At 39.6% G+C, this 22,292-nt stretch overlaps 1 long non-coding RNA gene across 1 annotated transcript; it reads right to left on the bottom strand.

Annotated features, from left to right (window-relative positions):
* Positions 1–20,631: 20,631 nt before the first annotated feature.
* LOC148012416 (uncharacterized) lies at positions 20,632–21,561 on the bottom strand. Its single transcript, XR_015689126.1, has 3 exons — positions 21,371–21,561; positions 21,068–21,130; positions 20,632–20,975 (listed from the first exon to the last, which is right to left on the bottom strand). It is a non-coding gene; the product is annotated as an uncharacterized LOC148012416 (long non-coding RNA).
* Between the last annotated feature and the right edge of the window lie 731 nt (positions 21,562–22,292).

Genomic DNA, 22,292 nt, shown 5'->3' with positions numbered 1-22,292 from the left:
AAAACGAAGACCTAGAACCGACAACACCTCTTCAGAATGACTAGAAATCCTAGAAATATTGTCGACATGAAATACAACTTGTATTGGAATAAACTTTACTCTTGTAACTATAGTTAACCTGAGTAATATGAGTTGCATCTATTTTGAGCCTAGAACTTGTAAATGATTAGAGATACACTGGCAAGGAATGACAATTATAAATTACAATGAATTTTTATTTAGTCATTCCTTCTCAACTTATATAGATTGTGTCTTACCACCAGAATGTCAAAGCTTGGAAGTATTTTTTAGTATTACAAGCAAAGCCGATCTTCCATGGAGCTCAGTCCAGAATCAAGAAGAGGACAATTTGGGAACATAGTATCTGAGGTAGAAAACCACTTCAATCTCCTAAAAGGATCCTAGGACAATTTGATCTAAAGAAGAAACTCCTGCCAAGGACAACCAAGAACCTTGTGACTGCAAGTGATAAAGCTCCGCGATGTTTCTATTGCAGGGAGTTAGGTCATTTCAAAAGTGAATGTCCAAAGCACCCTAAACATCGATGCTTTGAGTGCCACAACATTGGACATAACTACATCAGTTGTCCCAACAAAAATCTAAGAGAACTTGAGCTTACATGAAATGAAGTTGTACAAGCTCCAGTGATCCAGAATATACCAGGTGCTTAGGAAAAACCTAGAAGATATCCATGAGATGTAACTACAATAAATTTTCTCTTGTAATCAAGACTCGGATATATCAAATACAATAGGTTGTTTCAAAAGACAACATGCCTGTGAGTGATCAGAGTAGCACAGTGAAAGCATGGTGGGCCCATAACCCACATGTTCCAAAATGATACCCCCGGTTTCTCTCGAGATGAGGACATCTTGATTTCTCTAAGGGGAGGAGGATGTAATATTTCCATACAATAAAAGTTAGTTGGTTAGTTCAAAATTTAGTTAGTCAATTAATAAGTTAGTAAGGTTACTAACTAAAGATTAACTGAGGTAAAAACTAACTACATTAATAATTAAGGATTTTTATTTAATTAAAAATATATGTTAAAAATCGAGAGTCTTAAATCTGATATTTTTCTTGGATTGACAAGGACCATAGCCACCCTTCACGTAAGTTACAACGTGAACAAGACTTATGAACTCTATTAATCACTAGTATTAATGTATAGTTGGATGGTCGAAAAATATTAGATTTTGGACAAAACTAGTGTATTTTAGATATTTTAGATATTATCCTAAAAAAAGATATGGAGATTTCTAGAACTAGATGTCATTTAAAAGAAAAGACAAGTGATATTTTAGTACATTTTGGAGATTTTATCAAAAGAAAAAATAAAGAGAGGGATTTGCAAAATCGCGCGTGCCGCGATCACGGTCTACAGACAGAAAACAGTACTTCGAACAGAGAAAAGAAGGAGTAAACTAAGAGCTTTCTAACCAATTGTCTTGGGGTTTTACCCCCCTTTCGAAGCCAATGGAACCACCAGATTTATGATCTGAGCATCAAATCACTGATTCTTCCAAGATCCCCCTCCACACAAAGAGCTCCACTTCTCAGCCACAAGCCTCTTCTCTAATTCACTATAAATATGAGGCATGGGGAGGCACAAGAAAGCATAAGGAGACCCCAAGAGGCTACGAGAGAGAGGTAGAGAGAAGGATACCCCTCCAAGAAATTGTGAGAGAGAGCTTGAAAGAGAGAGAGAGAGAGAGAGAGAGAGAGAGAGAGAGAGAGTAGTTACCCCGAAAGTCTGTGTAATCCCCTCTATCTCAATACTTGACTTAACCATCTTCTCTTACACTCTCCCATCTTGAATCTATTCTTCCTTCTTTATCTCTTGAATCCACTTGTGGATGATGGTCCCCAAGCAAAGAATGTCACGTGCAGATGGCAATCCCATAACCGACAACGAAGCTTCAGACGAAGGCATCATCGTCAATCCAATTGCGGTACCGATCGTAAGTAATGTATTTCCAAATTGATAAATGCTTGTTTTGATTCTCGTATGAGATACATTAGGCCCCATACTATGATGCATGAGTATAGGTCATTGGAAGGGATAAATTTTATCTCATGTATTCAAAAGATCGAGCTTGCAAAGTGAATGTATTAAGGAAAGCTAATTGCACCTAGTTGCATATGGCTTGTTCGTTGATAGAGCAATTACATGGAGGAATCAGTGAAGGGTTATGAATGGCATAATCATGACATTAAAATTTATGCATACAAGTGTTAAGTAAATTTTACAATAGAATCGCTCTTTGATCCCAAGGGAAAGAACATATATGCGATGATAATGTTATCATGACTATTCTTGCATTATTTGGTAAAAATACAATTGGTTTTTTTTTTGTTGATCTAACAACATCCTAAATTCTTTTACATTCAATTGGTTTTTAGTTTGTTGTTTGGATGATTGTTCCAAGTTCTTGTGATTTATGCTAAATGCATGGCAAGGGTCTGTGATGACAAGTTGCCATGGGGATAAAGGAATGTTTTCTTAGAAAATGATATTAGGACTGATTGCCTTGTTGTGCTGGATTCCTAAAGGATTTAATTAATGAAGGATATGTTGCACGGGTGGATCACCTCCATGATTGCACCGCGGATTAACCCAAAGAGGGCATTGCTCGATTCATGGGCTAAAGGTCGAGTGGTGAAAAGGCCAACCATGGGAATGATGTTTCAATCCTAGATAGCTTGCGGGTCAGGTGGAGCTCTGGACACCCCTTGCTAGGTCTAGAATGAAGTTGAAGACCTCCGTGGCCCCCAATGTCTGGGCATGTTGGGAGATCCTATTCTAGATAAAGGATTGAATTTGTGGTGCCATGTGATTTGGACAAGTTACTTCTGCAAGGCAAAAGAGATACTTATGTTGGATAGAAGGGATACATAATTTCTCTTGTATGGGAGGGAGACAAATATTAACTTGAAGATAAGTTAAGGAACTTGTTTGAACTTTTGTGTCAATAGATTGCTTGCTCTGTTTTGGTGTCTGTGCTATAAGTTAAAGGCTTAATTAATGAAGCTGACTTTAAGTGTCACACATAAATGTGGTAGGACCTAATTAGAAAGCTAAAGCTATTAAGGGAAGCGGGTGGGCAGAACCCGCGATGGGTCCTTCCTACAGCAAGGTGGTGCTAGAGAGCTGGGAGGCTTCTCAGAAGGTTTACCATCTTCGACCTTAGAAATTGCTAGGATAGAACCTCAATTCATGCCATTTTAGGGGACCGGAATGGGACTATGCCCTACAAGTAGAGAGGTTGAGCGGCGCATCCCTCTCGTTTCCCATTCTCTTTGAACCAAGTGTGGCATGGGTCTGCTTCGGCTTGGGTATCTCTGCGTAAAGTAGGATGTCTAGTATTTGACGCCAGAATGTTGTTAGGAGACCTTGGCCACTAGGAGCCCAAATTTCAGGTCGATGCTAGTGGGTTCAACCGTGAACGGTCTATTGCGAGGAAGATTTGAGAAACCCTAGGAAACAAAACTCGAAACATTCCATGGGAATTGTGGGCAATGATGCTTGGATTCGTTTCTCGATAGACTACTAACAGTGAACCTAGATAGCCGATGGGGCGGGCACCTTACAGAATTTCACTATTTTGTGTGATACATGGGATGGGATATAGGTACAAGTTTGTTATAAGAGCGAGGAGTTATTGCATTTGAAAGTTACAACCTCCCAGAAAAGGAGATGGAAATGAATGTCTATGACTAAAAAATGCATTGTCTGTATGGTACCATTATTTATATGGTAGTTGGTTCAGACCTAAAAGTGATCATAGGGTTCTTAAGTATTTTCTTTCACAATTTTACCTCACTCCTAAGTAGCATAGATGGGTGGCCACATTACAAAATTATGATTTTTACATTACTCATTGCAATGGAAATAATAATATAATGGTTGATTCTCTCTCTACCATGTGCACATTCAAAGTTTCAGCTCCAATGAGCTTCATGATGATTGGATTGAAACGCTCCAAGTGGCCTATTTCTTGGATGAGGAATTCAACCATATATTTTACAAATTATTGCAAGGGTTAATAAAGGAAAACTCTCACTTTCAACTTAAAAATGGTTTTACTTGGTTTCATAGTAGGATTTTCATTCTTTACACCTCTTATTTCAAGCAAAAGATCATAGAGGAGATACACTCTTTGCATATAGCTAGTCATCTAGGTGTTTTTAAGACCTATGACAAAATTTTCAAGACCTTTAAGTGTAAGAGACTATGGAAAGATGTAAGGGATTATGTTTTTAATATATGCCATGTCAAAAGAATAAGAAAATCAATCATAAGCTAAGAGATTTGTTGCACCCACTACCTATCCTTGATATATATGGATGCACATAACTGTAAAAATTACATGGTGTAGTGAACTGAATCTGAGAAAGAGATAGAGATAGAGAGTACACAACAGATAAGAGGAGAATTAGGAAATTTCTTTAGCTCCAAAAAATTGATACAGAGATGGATCTATCCACCCGTGCACTTCCACAGTGAAGCTTAGATGGCGATCTAGAAAAAATATAGATGAAGAGCTTAAGGCTAGCTGGAACAACTCTGACTGGGTGAAAGATAGATGATCGATGGCTGTGAAGGGGTTTAGCTTTTATAGCCTGTGAAGGCAGTTAGGTCAGCATGACCGACCTATCATATGAGCCTCCACTAGTTGGCCAGGGAATATTCCCTTTACCGTCGGGCCAGGGGCTTTGCCCTTGGACCCCAAAATACGGGCCCCTTTTAACTCCCTTACCCCGCAACTTGATGCAATGTGCCACGAGTTGCTACCAGCTTAACTACTCAGTCCCAACCCAAAGACTAGACCCACAATGGTCACCTTTTTGCCATCTAGTCACATAGACCTCATCTGATATACAAGTCAAGACTCAATCAATGTCCGGACTCACATTTGGCTTCTCCTCATAATGGGGGCCTTACAACTTTGAGAACCATGGATAATTGGTGGCACCTTATGAGGGTGGGGCACTGAGCATATCTAACACTCCCCCTCAATGTCCACCCATAGGTGAAATATCTCCTCAGCCCAATGCTAAGTCTCTAAAGATGAACTTAAAGTAGATCCTTCGTAAGTGCTTTGGTTAAGATATCCGCTCCGTTCTTCTCTGTTGGACAGTAGACCAATTCCACTATCCCATCCTCCATCAAATCACACACATAGTGATACTGGATCTCTATATGTTTGGTGCGTGCATGAAACACTAGATTTTTGGCAATGGCGATGCAACTCTGATTGTCACATCTCAACACAATTGGTTCTTCATCCTGCACTCCCATATGCCATAGGATCCTTCTCAATCATACTACTTCACATGCAACAAAACAAGTTGCCTCGTACTTTGCTTCGGTAGAAGACCATGCCACTATTGGCTGCTTCTTACTAATCCAAGAGAAAATTGCTAAACCCAAAGAGAAACAATAACCAGAAACTGAATTCCTAGAATCATTGTCTCCTGCCCAATCTGAGTCATGATTCCCCACAAGAGAAGTTCTAGAACTGTATGTGATACCATAGCCAAGAGTTTCCTTCAAGTATTTAAGCACCTCCATCCCAGCCTTCCAGTGACTTTCATGAGGTTTGTTGGAGAACCTGCTCAAAGACCAATAGAAAAATTGATATCTGGTTTGGTATTACACAAGTAGATTAGCCATCCTCTTGTACCTCCCAATGTCAGCTAGTGCTTATGTATCCTCAACGGATAACTTTGCATTCACCTCCATAGGTGTAGCTATCTCCCTAAACTTGGTCATGCCAAATGCCTTCAAGATCTCCCATGCATACTTCTTCTGAGAGATGAAGATCTTTCCAGACTTCAATTCCCAAACAATAGTGCAGCAAGCCCAAGTTTGTCATTTCAAACTCAGAACTCAAAGCCTTTTGAGTTTGGTTGATCATATCTTCATTGTCACCTATAATAAGAAGGTCATCCACATATAGGACAATCACTACAGACTTTTCACCATCCCTGTAAACATACAAGTTAGCATCTGAAACACATCTTTTGAAGTTTAAGCTTAAAATGAACTTATCTATCTGCTGGTACCATGCTCTAGGGGCTTGTTTTAGCCCATACAATGCCTTCTTTAGCTTACACACTTTGTTCTCAGAATGGGGGGCCTCAAATCTTGGTGGCTGAGCCACGTACACCTCCTCCTTGAGGTCACCATTTAAGAACGCTGACTTAACATCCATTTAGTAAACTGGTCACTGCTTGTGGGCAGCCACTGCAAGTACTGTGTGAATAGTGGTAATTCTCGTAGTTGGGAAAAATGACTCTTGAAAATCAAACCCTTCAACCTGTGAAAATCCTTGTGCAACCAGTCTAGGTTTGTACTTTTCTAAGGTACTATCAACCTTGTACTTTACCTTCTAGAGCCACTTGGTGCCAATAACCTTCCGCTTTGCTGGCCAATCCACTAGCTCCCAAGTGTCATTCTTCATTATGTTGGTTCTGCAAGTGCTTCTTCTAAGTCAGTTGGCTCCTTTACTTCTCTCATAATCTCACCCATCAAAGCCATATTGACTATGTGAGCAGAAGCCCTCCTTTGCTCATCTATTCTTTGAGACTTTCTTGGTTCATCTGCCTTCTCCTCAACAAATGTGGGCATAGGATTATTGTGGTCATAGAGATGCTTCACCCAACGTGGCAATGGATTTTCCGGTGGGGTGATGTTAGGTTGGTGAACTTTTTCCTCATCATCTGAAGATGATGCTTCCTCCTCCTTAAGGATAGGGATAGCTCTCAGGATAGGTTCATAGTAGACTACTTCTTTGCTTGATGATAAAGTGGAAGAACTTGCCTTCTCCTCCTACACTATATGTAGCTACTCCTTGAAAACCACAACATGGCTTGCGATGATCTTCTTTGCCTCTTGGTCATATAATTTGTAAGCCTTCGGCTCATCACTATAACCAATGTTTCAAGAGCCAACAAATTTGGAAGGTAGCAAGAAAATTGTGTAGGGTAAGAGGTAAAAATCAACAAATCAATAGGAACTAGTTCTCACAAGCCTAGTTTTATAATGGAAACCAAGGAACAATGAAAAAAAGCCCACCCTTGAAAGATTTCATTTCATGGGGTGGAAGGAGATAACACTTGTTGAATGGGTAACAATGCATGGGGGAACTTTGCATCATGCAACAATACTAGAACAATGAGAGAGTGATTCAGGTTGTGAGGCATAGCATCAATCCAACCTTGTGGGCAATACATAGGACTCCACTAAGTTTTAGAGTAAAGTCTATGGGATTGATTTGAGTAAAGACTAAATGCAAAGATGCACTATAAAATGTTTCATGCCTATAGCATTGACAAGTGTATCAATTCCTAAAACCCCAATGTCAACAAGGTCTACAAAGTGGAGGCATGGGGTTTCATGAGAGGCAACCAAAGGAGTTGCAATTGCACAAAGTATAGTCACAAGATTCTTGAATGAAGTCACCATTGAGGATCTCAAAAAGGTTAATTTTCAAAACAGAGAGAGTGCTGCTAAGCCTTATCTAGCATGTAAACATCTATACTTTGTATCCATCAGGGTTTTGGGCTTGTATGAAAAGGAAGACATGTTTATGCACCAACCTAGAATTTCTAGTAGGGAGGTGTCAACAATTCTTTATCAGCCTACATAGCTTTTGGGTGCATAGTTTAAGCCTTATATAAGAACCAATGTTTATAAAGGCTTGCACATTTCTATCAAATAAGAGTGATCTACTTTTTCCTTAGGAAATTCCTTTCTAGAAGTAATCTTCTTTGGGAATATTCATATATATTAATTCTAGCCTTAGGCTTGGATAGATTTAAAAGTGAGCCACATGACTTTTAAAAAACCTTAGAGTGGTGCATAAGAAACTCTTCACATTTAAGGAAATGGTTCTAAGCATACAAGAAAGTCAACATGGGGACAAGGGGATATGAAGACAAATTCTATAAAAATTCAAAGTTTTCGGTCACATGGAGCAAAAATCTTTGAAAATGAAGGGAGGAGGTGGGACTAAGCTTGGACACACATGTCTTTGAGTATTTTAAGAATTACTCCAATAACTCTCCCATGTGGTGCATACATTCATTTTTATTTTGCTTCTCTCTTATATTTTTCTCATTTCATGCATCTCACCTTTTGTCCTTGCAACATATATGAAAAAATTAATATAATTACTTACATGGTGTTGGATGAGGATCTTAAAGAGGGAGGGAGGTTTGGATATGCCAAAGCCCATGTTGGTTTGAGAAAATAAAGAGATGCCAAGGGGTTGGTATCTAGACTGGTGGAAGAAATGAGAAATCAATACTTTGGAGTATAAATAGTTTCCGTGGTGGTTGGACTATTTGCATGGCCACATCCATCCCTCGAAGAAAGCCCTTTAGGAAGGTGAACAATGAAAATGGCTATTTGAGCTAGTATATCATTTTTTATCAATAGATGACATGATGCAGTAATGTGTGAGTATGTTTTTGAATATCTCAGCAAAGGGGAGGGGAGGAGAATGAGGATAATGAATATAATGAAAAAGAAGGAGAGTTTGAAGACATATGCATGCTAGATAGGTTCATACATATGGAGACCAAGTTAGGTTCCACTAGTGGTAAGAGGATGGAATCTACCATGTATACCTTAGGACGAGAGTCTTGCACAAGGCACTTGAACAAAAGAGTAGACAACTAAGAAAAAATGAGAGAGGTGTTTGATACTTTGGCAAAGGTCCTAGTAGAGGATATAGTAAGCATTATGAAGTGGCCTACCATTTGAATATTTTTGAATTTTTTTTATACTTTCATAAGAAGGGAAATCCTTGGCTCATTATGAGGTAGGATAGAGGAAAGGAAGTTTCATGAGCCCTCTTCAATACAAAGTGTAACATGTTAGGAGAGCAAAGCAAGAGCTTTTCATAAGGGCGCACCAAAGTAGGCAATGAATATCTTCGAGGAGGGTCAAAGTAGTCATCACACTTTTATAGGTGATGTTTATATTCAAAGATGTAAATAATATATGTACCTAAAGATTACAAATGATGTTTTATGATAACCAATGTGATACATTGTGCAAGTGTCCATCATCTACTTTTACTGAGGAGAGAGACACAATAGTCGATGAATTTGTTCATGCCAAGAGCTTGGATGACAATGCAAGGACCTTGGCCAACATTACTTGGGCATAAAGAATGACAAGCATCTTTTTTTTCATGCTTTGCAAGATATTTAGAGTTATATAGTTTTGTGAATCCTATTCATGACATGTGTTGGATATGACTTATTACTCTCATATGTAAATAACTTTACCACTGTTCATATGTAACTAACTTTACCACTATTTAGATTATATGATATTATGGTGTCTCTATCATTGTTTCTTTCACCACAATATATACAAGAATAATGGTATATTTTTATGGAAGCATTATAATAGATATAACGTGGGATTGATTTCCTTAGAGATAATATACCTAGTTAACTATGCAACACCATCCACTATCAAATATGGCTTCTATAATGCAAAACTCAAGAGTACAAGTTGCTTAAATGACTATAGAACAACCCTAAAACTCAACCAAAGCAAGGGTAAAATAAGGGAGATAATCAAAATAGAAAGCTTTTGACTAACTACAAGTAGCAAACTGTCAAATCCAAGTATGTGCTCTCATAAAGAATGCTAAAAACTATAAATATAGCGTTGATGTAATAAATGTGATGGTATGATAAGAATCAATTGTGGGTAATCAATCAAGAAAATCCAAGCTCCCTCACTACTAGGAATATCTAGAAAAAACTATTAATACTCCAACTATTATTGATATATTGAGGTTGTCACAGATCTTGGTATTGGTTGTTTGCCTATTCTCACTACTAGGTAAAACCAACCAATAGTGAGAATAGGCAAACAACCAGTATCAAGATCTGTGACAACCTCAATGTATCAATAAACCATACATCCAATAGGTATAGATGCCATGCATGTAGTATATATCAATGGTAACAAAAGAGAGCTACCAAATTCTCAACGGATCAAACAAAGAGTAATAAAGCTCAATACATAACCAATATGCATGTATATATCACTGACATCATGCTAATAGAGATAAGTACCAGGTCCAAAGCATGTAATCAAATCTAGTAGAGTAACTGTTGAGATGACAAGCTCAACACATGCAGACATTGATGATGGACCGCCTGGTTAGATGGGTCCACACGTCTACACTTAGCACATCTGTGGTTATTATGACTCACACATGGCCACTGACTCATTACTTATTATATTCAGGTTGGTACACCTATCTACAGCTGGCATAGTTATAGCGCCAGTCGACTAGTGTAGTCGGTTATGCATTGTTTGACTTAGTAGGCCACTTTCATTTATGTTGTATCTTATCTATACTTTGTGTACATTGTAAAGTGTGTGGAAGAAGAAGAAGAAATAAGCAAGAAAACGTTTTGGCCTCAATCTCTCTTCTTGTCTCTTGAGTGAACTTCTCATTGTACATTCTGTGTGTGTTCGGCGCAGCATCTTGAGCAAGTCCCCCCACCACGCGATTCTTGACATGGTATCAGAGCCGCGCCACTGAGAGAGGCTGATTTCGAAGGTTGAAGCGAAGGAGAAGAAGCAAGGTTCGAGTAAGAAAGCCACGGGTAAGAAGCTCTCCCATCCTTCCACTCTTTCTCTTGGATAGTGCCTGTGGAAGCACCGGAAGCAGGGCAGAGCAAAAATCTCAGATTGCAGTGAGATTTGGTGTGCGAGAAGAGCACTGTATATTCTGCAGATAAACCCTTTAGGATTTTTTCCGCATGTATTTTGGGCATCTGAGGCCGTTTCAGGCCCCATTTTAGAGCCACAAGGTTACGGACAACAGTTTCAGGGTACACTGCGATTTTGGCTGTTTTGACTGAAAGTGGGTGCGTAGGTTACAGATTGCGAATCTGTAATTCTTGAAGTGTTTGCGGGAAGAAAACATAAGGTTTATCTGCAAACAGGTTGGAGATTGCATGTATTGTTGAGCAAACAGTGAAAAAGGCTGTCTGGTGTATTACTGTGTACTACAGGTCAAAGGTTGCAGAAGATTTGCTTGATGTTTGGTATTAGTTTTGTGATAATGGTAGAGAATAGTGGAAGCCCCATCATTGAGAAGCTCGACAAGAACAACTACCCATCATGGAAGTTCCATGTCACAAACTTTCTTATTGGAAAAGGCCTCTACGAGTTCATTTCAGGTGAAGAAAAGGAGCCGGAGGTGAGTGATCCTCCAACTGCAGAAGATACAAAGGCACGGAAGGAATGGAATGCAAAAGACAAGAAGGTCATGTATTGGTTTTCTGCAGTAATTGACAATAATATGCTGGGACATATTAGAAATGCAGAGAATTCATATGCAGCTTGGACCATACTTGAAAGTATGTTTTCCGTAAATACAAAGGCACGAAAGATTCAACTCAAGCAAGAGTTGAATACATTGAAGAAAGGAAAGATGTCTATCAATGAGTATGCACTGAAGGTAAGGAGCATTGCATATGCATTGGCATCGATTGATGCAATGCCCGATGATGATGATTTGGTGTCGTCTACCTTGGGTGGACTTAACAATGAAAAGGCTTGGAAGTCTTTTGTAACTTCCGTATATGTCAGAAAGCCATTTCCAGATTTCGATGAGTTGGTCTCCCTTATGATCACTGAAGAGATCAACATGCAGAGTGAGACATCTGAAAGAAGTGGTGAACAGGTCCAAGCTTTCTACTCCAGTTCAGGAAGGGGACGTGGCAGGTTCTCTTCAAGAGGCCGTGGTACAGGACGTGGTAGTGACAACCAGCTAAATAGATTGAATCAACAATTTGGCGATATGCAAGTTTCAGGCAGTCGTGGTAACTTTAGAGGCAGGGGGAGCTTTAGAGGAAGAGGTGGATGGCAGAACAGAGGTTCTAACAATTCTGGTATTGTGTGTCACAACTGTGGCAAAACAAGTAATATTGTAGCCCAATGTTATGCTAAGAAAGATGATATTCACAGTGGTAAGTTGCAGCAAGGAAACTATGCATCGTCTTCATGACAGAATGAAGACAAAAATGAACGTCTGTTTGTTATGTAGCATATGCTGAATGCTGTTACAGGAAAGGAAACACATGATGATGTTTGGTATGTTGATTCAGGTGCATCCAATCATATGACCAGCCATGCATGACCAGCCATGCAGAATGGTTTGGAGAGATGTAGGATTTGCAAAATGCAGGTTATGTACAGACGGGTGATGATTCATGCCACCCAATTTCACATATTGAAAAAGTTTCCTTGTCCTTGCATGATGGTAAGACAAAGAGTCTTTCAGATGTATTACATTTACCATCTATTACAAAGAACTTGGTGTCAGTCGGTCAAATGGTAGAGCAAGGACTGCAAGTCCGATTTAATGCAAAGGGCTACTTTGTAGAAGACTTCAATGACAAGTGCAGGTTAGTTGCAAAGGGAAGTAGAGTTGGACGTATGTTTACTTTGGATGCTAGAATTCCTACTATGAATGCTGCTATGTATGCTAAAGGAAAAGGTATTGTAGCAGATATTGAAATTTGGCACAAACGCATTGGGCATGCAAATGTACAAAGGCTAAAATTAATGCAGTCCAAAGGGTTGGTTATAGGTTTGCCTACTTTTAGAGTTGCAGAATTTCATAAGGTATGCGAAGCATGTCAGTTTGGTAAGCAAGCAAGACAACCCTTTTCACATGACAGAGATGTAAGTAGAAATATCCTTGATGTTGTGCATACAAACATTTGGGGGCCTACACAAAATGTATCTCTTGGAGGCAATTCATACTTTGTCACATTCATTGATGATTGTTCTAGAAAACTGTGGGTATATTTTATGAAGGAAAAGAGTGAAGCTTTTGAGCACTTTAGAACTTTCAAGGCTGCAGTTGAAAGAGAAACGTGCTTGAAAGTAAAGTGTTTGAGGTCAGATGGAGGGGGAGAGTACATCTCGAATGAGTTCAGTGATTTTCTGAGGTCTCATGGGATAAAGAGACAGTTCACATGCAAGTATACCCCACAGCAAAATGGGGTTGCAGAAAGGAAAAACAGGCATATTGCAGAAGTTGCACGTGCCTTGATGGCTGAAAAGAATATGCCTAAGCATTTTTGGTCTGAGGCTGTTCATACTGCTGTTTATATTATGAATAGAACTCCCACAGCTACAGTTCATGGTATGACCCCCAAAGAATGTTTTACAGGTAAGAAGCCTGATGTTTCACACTTGAAAGTGTTTGGCTGCATTGCGTATGTTCATGTGCCAAATGAGTTGCGGAAGAAATTGGATCCAAAGGCTGAAAAGTATGTCTTTATTGGATACTCTTTAGAGCAGAAAGGGTATCGCTGTTATAACCTTGTCACATGTAAGTTTAGAGTGAGCAGGGATGTCATCTTTGATGAAATGAGTAGTTGGTATGCATCTAGTGGTGATGCGTTGGATGATGATGATGATCATGACACTCATGTGCAGGCTAAAAAGCAAGAATCACGAACTCTTAGTGGACCAGAGATGTCATCTGGTAGTCCTTGGTCTGGGAGACTAAGGAGTACCTCTGCATCTTCAGGTGCATCTAGTAGCACTACAGGTAAAGACAAAGGAAAGAGTAAAGTGTCAAAAGGCATTGATGCAGTTCTTGATGGAGACTCTAGTGGCTCAGAGAGCTTGGATGATGAGCTTGGCATTCCTTCAGTGAGGACTCCAGGTGTGCAAAGAGCACGCGTTAATGCAAAAACTCCATTGAGTGATCCAGTGATACGCAAATCTAGCAAGGTCAGATACCCTGTTAAAAGATTTGGTTTTGAAGGTTATGCAGCTCACCATTATGCTTATATGGTGAAACTAGTTGAGGATGTTGAGCCCACATGTTTTGAGGAGGCTGTTGGTCATGCTCATTGGGATGCAGCAAATGGATAAGGAGATGGCTGCATTAGAGACCAATAAGACTTGGGATCTAGTATCATTGAAAAAGGGCAAGAAAGCCATTGGATGTAAGTGGGTTTATAAGATTAAGCACAATGCAGATGGTTCTATAAGTAAGTACAAAGCTAGGCTGGTTGCAAAAGGCTATGCCCAGACATATGGCATAGATTATGATGAAACCTTCAGTCCAGTTGTTAGGATGGCAACTGTCAGATGTGTGATTGCTTTGGCAGCAGCCAAAGGTTGGAGGTTGCAACAAATGGATGTGAAGAATGCCTTCTTGCATGGTGATTTGCAGGAAGAAGTGTATATGGATCAACCAGCAGGTGATGAAAATTTAGAGCATCCCACGTATGTGTGCAAGTTGAAGAAGGCACTCTATGGGCTCAAGCAAGCACTTAGAGCATGGTCTGACAAGATCAGAGAGTATCTTGTCAATATTGGCTTTTATGTTTCTGATGCTGATCACTCACTTTATGTGAGAAAGGGAGATGCAGGTTTGATCATCATAGTCATCTATGTGGATGACTTGATTATTACAGGTGATAGTGATAGTGGGATTGCTAAAGTCAAGGGCTGTTTGAAGAAGAAGTTTGAGATGAAGGATTTAGGTGAGCTAAGGTACTTCCTTGGCATTGAGGTGATCAGATGTGATGATGGTATATGGCTGTCCCAAAGACAGTATGGCTTGGATATGTTATCCAAGTATGGTATGACTACATGCAAACCACTTTTAGTCCCGTTGGAGCAGAATGTAAAGCTGAGTGCTGATGTTGGGGATGAGATAGAAAATCCTACTATGTTCAGGAGGATAGTGGGGAGTTTGATCTACATGACCATTACAAGGCCAGACTTGAGCTATGATGTTGGTCTTGTGAGTCAGTTTATGCAAGTACCTAGAAAGCCACATTTGGATGCAGTCAGACGCATATTGAGATATGTGAAGTCCACATTACATTATGGACTTTTCTATGAGGCAGGTACAGATGTACATGTGTTTGGATACACAGATGCAGATTGGGCTGGTAGTATGTCTGATAAAGATCTACCAGCGCATACATGTTCTCTCTTGGTAGTGCAGCAGTTGCTTGGAGCAGCAAAAAGCAATCTACAGTTGCTTTGTCGGGTACAGAGGCTGAGTATAGAGGTGCTGCTATTGCAACATGTGCGGTAGTATGGCTACAAAAGTTAATGGATGATTTGGATATGCAAGTGGAAGGTCCAATTTTCATTTATTGTGACAACATGAGCAATATACAGTTGGCTAGGAACCCTGTGTTCCATGCCAGGACAAAACATATTGAGGTACACTACCACTTTGTGAGAGAGAAGGTACTAGCAGGTGAGATTGACTTGGTGTATGTCAGCACACAGGATCAGATAGCTAACATCTTCATGAAGGCATTGGGTACAGAGAAGCTTCAAAAGTTTCGAAGCTTACTTGGAGTCGCAGAGATGCAATTGAGCTTGAGGGGGAGTGTTGAGATGACAAGCTCAACACATGCAGACATTGATGATGGACCGCCTGGTTAGATGGGTCCACATATCTACACTTAGCACGTCGGTGGTCATTATGACTCACACATGGCCACTGACTCATTACTTATTGTATTCAGGTTGTTACACCTATCTACAGCTGGCATAGTTATAGCGCCAGTCGACTAGTGTAGTCGGTTATGCACTGTTTGACTTAGTAGGCCACTTTCCTTTATGTTGTATCTTATCTATACTTTGCGTACATTGTAAAGTGTGTGGAAGAAGAAGAAGAAATCAGCAAGAAAACGTTTTGGCCTCCATCTCTCTTCTTGTCTCTTGAGTGAACTTCTCCTTGTGCATTCTGTGTGTGTTCGGCGTAGCATCTTGAGCAAGTCCCCCCACCATGCGATTCTTGACAGTAACTGCATTCAATGAGCATCAAGAGACCATGTACATTAGTCTAGAATCCCATTTTCGGAAGACATCAAGCTCAACTACATAAAGAATCCAAAGCTCTAATGCCAATAGAAAGTAGCTCGTGCTAAAGTAAATCCAAATGTTAAATGAGCAATGCAAGCTCAATACATCAAGTATATGACCATCTGGAATCCAAGATACATCAAGTATATAGATGTGAGCATAAAACCTCAATAACTCTTCAAGCTCCTAATGACAATGGACTAAAGTAACTAAAGCATAAAGCCAAAGTTCCAAATGATCTAATGTAGCTCAAAGTAAAGCCTCAAATGTCACCATCGACCTATTCAAGCCCATACATCAATGCCAAGCACTCACATAAGCATATGCCGTACCCAAAAAGCATGTAAACCTTCAATACACATGTCTTTCAAAGTTAAATTCTTGCATCCCACTATGTATATAGCAAAGAACCCTACTTAAAACTGATCCAAGCAAGCTCAAACCAATCCAAGAAGCATCTCAGGACATGTACCAAGCATCTCAACATCAATAAATAGATGTATGAGCATCAATGGAGCTCAAGCAATGAGATAATGGCAATCCTTGTTTGTATTATAACAAACTCTCCTAAGTATATAGTCAATGGTTGAAGTATACACTTGTAAAGAGAGCTCAAATGAGTCCCAAAAAAATCCAAGAGAGTCACCATTGCTACGAGATCCACAAGAACCAATGCCTATAGTGGTGCCAAGGACCAGAGCTAGAGACATGGCACATGTCACGTTGACTTGCTAGTGTTGTTGTTCATTACTAAGCCCTAAGCAATGGTAAACAAGGTGTATTTGACCTTTGGAGTAAGTCTCAATGGAAGGGAACAAGTAGGAAAAAAGCAAGGACAAGATTACCTCGAAAAGAAGAGGGATGAATTACCTGGAACCTTCAAGCTAAATCTTTATCACGGTTGGCTTTGATATTAGTTGAAGGAAGAAGCCCAAGTGGAAGCACAAGCAAATGAAAGCAAGAGGAAGTGAGCTATGGAGGATGGACCAAGAGATCAAGGGATGTGGGAACTCCAATAGTCACAATGTGACTGGCTGCCTTCCCTTATTCAATAGTCACTACCAAGAACAAAGAATAAAGTGACAATGATGGCTATGTGCTTCTATTCGGACCTAAAATGGGCCCTGCACTAGATCTAGGGTTCCTATGCTTATCAAACCATCCTCAACCTCACAAACAAGAGTATCTGGAGGCTATACACTACTCTAAATAAATCACTTGTTTGTATCTATTGCAATCCAATGGTTTTCCTTTCCCACCTCCAACAAAGGGAGTATCCAAACAATTGGGTGACTAGCACCTCGATTCACATACATAAATCAGAGCTCCCCTCAGCAGAATGTTGTAGATCCTATGGCTCTCCTACACCCTAGGGATTGGCCCAAAGATGCACTGTCTTAACATATAAACATAAGCATAATAGAGTCCTCTCATAATATAAATGTAACAATCCAAGAGACTATATATATTCCTCACTTAATCCCTTTCCCAAGATATCGCCCTAATCTACAACAAAGAGAAATCTTACACTCTCAATGTTGGTCACCTAGACATACAATTGCAATGCATCTAGGAATTTATATTTTAATACCATATTAGTACACATCATATCAATTTATTATGTACTTAAACAACTTAGTCACACTTGCATTGCACTATCCTCGGCAGGGGGGGGGGGGGGGGGGGGGAGGTTTCACTATATATATATTCTCTATATAACGTGCGTTCATGGCCTATTTATAAGTATACTAACCTGTGAATTTTTCTTGAATAAAAAACAACCCTTTTCTATTCAATCTATAAATAACCCCTTTTATATGACACCCTTTTGTATGTAAAAAATGTATAAAAATGATATTTTAAAAACCCCTTATTTTGAACTCACGTTATATATATATACATATATCCATGAGTGACCCCCCCAACGCTCTACCCACACTTTGCTTGTATCCTCAAAATAACTACTTTCAATCAAGCACTAACTTTTTTTAATTAAAATTAATATTTTGAAATATTTATTGAAATTTAATTCTTATATTTTTCTCTCTTTTGTTAGTCTCTACTCTCTCTCTCTCTATTTTCTTAATGTTCTCTCTCCCTCCTCTCTCTCCCTATCCATCTCCATCTCCTAAACTCCATCTCCCCTCCCCCTCTCTTTCATTTTCCCTCTCCCCCTCTTTTTTCCGAAATTCCCAATTTTCTCTCTCCCTCTCCCTTTCCATCTCCTCCTCCACCCTCTCTCTTTCCCTCTCCCTCTCTTTTACTCCCCTCATCGAACCATCTCTCCTCCCCCTCACCTTCTCTTTCCCTCCCCCTCTCTCTATTTTCCAAATTCCTTCAAATTATCTCTTCCTCTCCCTCCCTCCTTTAATGCTATTAGTGAGGCTAAAAGTGACATCAGCAAAAAAAGGTCACTAATTAGCTTTGCTATTTTTTTAATGCATTGTTGTGCAATGTCCAATTGAGAGTAATTTGCAATATTTTGGGAGTTCTTGAAAAAAGTTGTACTTCAATGCACTAAAAGCCAAGTAGAAGTTAGAGAATACCAAAGACTCTTAACAACATACTATGATAATGGTTATAAGGAGAATTGAGCTCTTCAAAATCCACCTTGTGGTCATGTGATAATTTGACATAGTGATTGCAAACTATCATGAAAGGTTTGGCTCATTTCTTAGTGATGTTTTATCTAACCTAGGCTCGTGAATGGGTACTACTATTTTGATAGACCATTTACAATGGATGAAATTGGTTGTATGGTATTTAGAATGGAGGAGGAAAATCCCCCAATCTAGATGGGACTAGTTATGGCCAGTTTGATTTGTGTGCTTTGATCAACGAATGTTCCGATTTGTGTGCTTTGATCAACGAATGTTCCGAAAATGCTGACATGCCCCTCCTAGTCAATGAAGGTCTAGTTAAGTTGATTCCCAAGGAGATTAAATTAAGGTTTCCAAGTCATTCGGGTCTAGCAACAAAAGCATCCAAAAATCCATAGCCTTTAAAGCTCTTGATGCCCACATTTCTTCATCAATGGTAGTATTGATCTACACATGCTAGAAAGATTCACAATGCTATATTGAATCATAGTTCATCAGTAGATCACCTTGCCTCAACTACTCAAGTTTATATTGTTAGAGATGGGTTTTGATCAGGCGTACAATTTAGTTATATGGCATTTTATGTTGGGTCTATTGAATTAAATGGGCTTTGATAGAAGTTATGCACAATGGTCTCTACTCTCTTTCGTAATGCTACTTTTAGACTACCAATCAATGGTGATCTTGCTCAAAGTCTTAAACTGGAAAAATATCAATTAGCCAAGTTTCCTTGCTTTGATTTTCTTCCTGTATCTATTGGCATTGCTTCTATTTACTTTGGCTACTCAAATCACTACTAAGGGCTATTGACAAGAAGGTGGTAGGACATAGCAAGCAAGTGCTCATGTCTAAGAGGGAGTCAACTGGGACAAATGTTTACACATGATATTTTCAATCTAATTCTAGCTAAGAAGTCGTCATTCGAATCCCTTGTGCAAATCTAGAGTGTTTTTTTCCTAGCTCTTTGGATCGCTACTAGTGTGGATAAAATTGAGAGTTTGTTGGTAAATGGTGCTCGATCTAAGTTTCCACTCTAAATAGTTAGTCATTTACGTAAATTGAGGTAGGGTTGGCCCTCAGATATTTAGGTTGTCTTTGTTGTGATGAATGCTACTTTGGAGCAACGATTCAATTAAGCCTTTGACAAAATGTCTCACACAATCGAAATGTAATGCTCCCTTCCCATCTCTATAGTGGGTAAGCTTGACATTTCTAAATGCAATCCAATCTCCAACTAGAGACCTTTCTAAAAGTGCTCAAGAGAGGATTGGCAAGCTTCTTATGTCTTTCTAATATGGTCATTTAATGGCTAGAGAATTATGGGTAGTGTTCCTTGGAAGATTCAAGGTGTCCAAGTTGAATGAAGTACAAAAGTGTTGAGGGTGGTGCTATTTAAAAGTTTGAAACTTGGCAAATTTGTGGATAAAACTTGATAGATTGTCCTAGAATAAGGTGGGCTTCAACCCTACCTTGTGTTTCAAGACTATTATTTTACATTATAAGGGAATCCTTGATAAGAAGTCTACAAAACCTTGGAACTTAATCGAGGGAGACATTATATAATAAGGCTAGTTTGGAAGTATATATAATTTAGGGTTCATAAAGGGAGACCTATAAGGCCATGAGTTTTAAGGTGCATAAAGGACGTACACATAAGACTTTTGAGTGAACATTTTGAAAATGTCCATAAAGAAGTCTTGCACAATATTCGCTAAAAGAAACTTAAGAAGAAAGATTGTATATGTAAGACACGAAATGTATGTTATGTTCTCTCTATTCTTACAAATGTATTCTATGTTCTCTCTTTTGAGTTATAGGTGGTGTGTATATTGTTACTGCTCTATGACACATGTATCTCACTTCTTTTTCTTAAATCAAGGCAAGCTTAAACTTCTATGAAGATTGAATAAATCAGTAGTCATCCCAACGTCGACTACATGTGATCAATAACAAAAATGAGCTACTTTTGTTTTAAGAGAATGAGATAACTAAAATCACAAGGGTAGCAAAGTTCGGCAAACAACCCTTCTTCAGGAGAATAGCATAACAATATCGTTAACAATATTGTTTTAAGAGAATGAGATAACTAAAATCACAGAAGGGACGCAAATTAGTCGAGAAAGGGACTTGAAGATACGTATGGTTATGAATATAGAAGAGCCACACCGAGGATCGATGAGACCATGCTTTACAAACAGCAGCAATTGGCCATGCCAAATGGTGCTTCGATGGTCTGATCATTCATGAACGCAAGGCGCGCTCTTCTTCTACATGGACTTCATATTTATTGTGTACGGTGTACATCGTCTTAGCCAGTAAGACAGCAGACGGGGGTGATCCATGGGCAGCCAGCCTTCGATGGAAGGCTTCAGGATGAGATCCACAGGTCGGTACATTAACACCCGCGCCGCTTGCAGCCAGCAGTCTCGAACTGGCCGCCTGTGACGAAGACGAAGGGTTCACTGGCAAAGCTGGGGGCAGAAACAAAAGCCAGAGATATTATAAGCTGAGTCCAAGCTAAATTTACGCAGAGATGAGAGAGAGAGAGAGAGGGATTGCTTACCCAGTCATCGTCGCCACAGATGAGCCGCTTTGGCCCAGGACGAGGCTCTCCGATCGCTTGCAGCTGCAAATCATAATTAATTCATCTCATCAGTCATTGATTACAGCACCGGCTCGTCCGTCAAAGCAGGTTTAACATCGACTTTAATCAGAAATCATGGTTAAGCTGAAGGCTCTGCAACAGTTCAAATCAGACGCCAAACAAACCATGGCTGATTCCAAGTTACACAAACACGATCTTAATCAGAATCGTAATTAAGCACACGAAATCGACAACCCCTGCTTCATCTATGTAATGACTTACCTGGTGCACTTGCAGTCATCGCCACAAGAGCAGTTGGCGCCGCAGCTGCACTTGCCGCCGCAACAAGACATGATTGCTCAGGCACGAGCTCAGAGAGAGAGAGAGAGAGAGAGACTGTGTGTGTGTGTGTGTATGGCGCTATGAAAACGAAGAACACGACGAGAGAGAGAGAGAGAGAGAGAGAGACGTGCGCACTGGAACTTCCAATGCCGGAGAGGAGCTTGTGAATAAGTATAGCTCGCGTGTGCTTCGTGTGCTTCGTGCTCCCCGAACAACTCCTGCAAAGAACAATAATGCTTTGAACACGAGGGAGTGTTTCAAGGAATATACGTGTCCATTCATCGAAGAATGGCCGAGATCGAGTAGATAACCATTTGCACAGGCCTCTTGTCTGAGATTCACAAGCAAATGCTCCAGTAGTTAGGAGAGTATTCGGTGCACCACACATGCATTATATTCATTACACTGTGCTATATCAGTTATCCCACTTTTGGAAGATTGTCGATGATCACAATTCGGGGTTGTGGTTGTAGAATTTTCATTAGAGCAGAGCAGAGTGATATATAGACCCTGTGTTTGAAATACAACTCTAAAGGATATTACGCCTTAATTCTGCATGCACAGATCGAACCCAAAGGTAATCCGTGACACGTCTCCATGATTATCTCAATACAAATTCCTGGTACCAGGTTATATCAAGCCCGTGGGATCAGTTTGAATAAGATTTTTCAAGTGACACAACAAGACCTCGTAATATTCTTCCTTCTTCTCCACACAAGAACCCTTCCCCAACAACAAGGTCTAATGATTCATGCCGAATAGAGAGAATGAATAATCAAGTTTCATAGGATACATAAGGAATATTAAACATAGCCGCCTAATCAAGGAAATTTCATGTTCTTAATTGATATAGAAATATTGC

This window comes from Lygodium microphyllum, chromosome 27 (assembly GCF_053477565.2).
Source record: "Lygodium microphyllum isolate KBCC chromosome 27, Lygodium_microphyllum_v1.1.10, whole genome shotgun sequence".
Taxonomy (NCBI): Eukaryota; Viridiplantae; Streptophyta; class Polypodiopsida; order Schizaeales; family Lygodiaceae; genus Lygodium; species Lygodium microphyllum.
The sequence above is the reverse complement of the archived record's forward strand: the minus strand, read 5'-3'. Positions and strand labels throughout refer to the sequence as shown.